Source organism: Arachis duranensis, chromosome 4, assembly GCF_000817695.3.
Source record: "Arachis duranensis cultivar V14167 chromosome 4, aradu.V14167.gnm2.J7QH, whole genome shotgun sequence".
NCBI classification, from domain to species: Eukaryota; Viridiplantae; Streptophyta; class Magnoliopsida; order Fabales; family Fabaceae; genus Arachis; species Arachis duranensis.
The window spans coordinates 79357052-79357899 of NC_029775.3; positions in this window are offsets into that span (position 1 = coordinate 79357052).

Consider the following 848-nt stretch of genomic DNA (forward strand, 5'->3'; position numbering starts at 1 on the left):
TATGAAGAAGGTGATGATCCGTGACACTCATCACCTTCCTCAATCCATGAACGTGTGCCTGACAACCACCTCCGTTTTACATCAGATTGAATGAGCTTCTCTTAGATTCTTTAATCAGAATCTTCGTGGTATAAGCTAGATTGATGGCGGTATTCATGAGAATCCAGAAAGTCTAAACCTTGTCCGTGGTATTCCGAGTAGGATTCTAGGATTGAATGACTGTGACGAGCTTCAAACTCCTGAAGGCTGGGCGTCAGTGACAGACGCAAAAGAATCATTGGATTCTATTCCAACCTGATTGAGGACCGACAGATGATTAGCCGCGCTGTGACAGAGCATTTGGACCATTTTCACTGAGAGGATGGGAAGTAGCCATTGACAATGGTGACACCCTACATACAGCTTGCCATGGAGGGAACTTTACACTTTTCCATGGATGGAATATTACATTACAGGAATAAATCAGACAAAGCATCTCCAAGACTCCAACATATTCTCCATTACTGCATAACAAGTAATTATTTCACACTCTTTTATTTTTCTAATAATTCCAACTGATAAATTTTATTGATATCCTAACTAAGAATAATAAAATAAACATAGCTTGCTTCAAACCAATAATCTCCGTGGGATCGACCCTTACTCACGTAAGGTATTACTTGGACGACCCAGTGCACTTGCTGGTTAGTTGTGCGAAGTTGTGACAAGAATTGTGATTTTCAATTTCGTGCACCAGATCACTTTAGATCTTTTAATCATATTTGGATGTCTAGTTCTTAGATTATGGGGGCTGGCCTCACGGCCATGCCTAGACCTTGTTCTTATGTATTTTCAACGGTGGAGTTTCT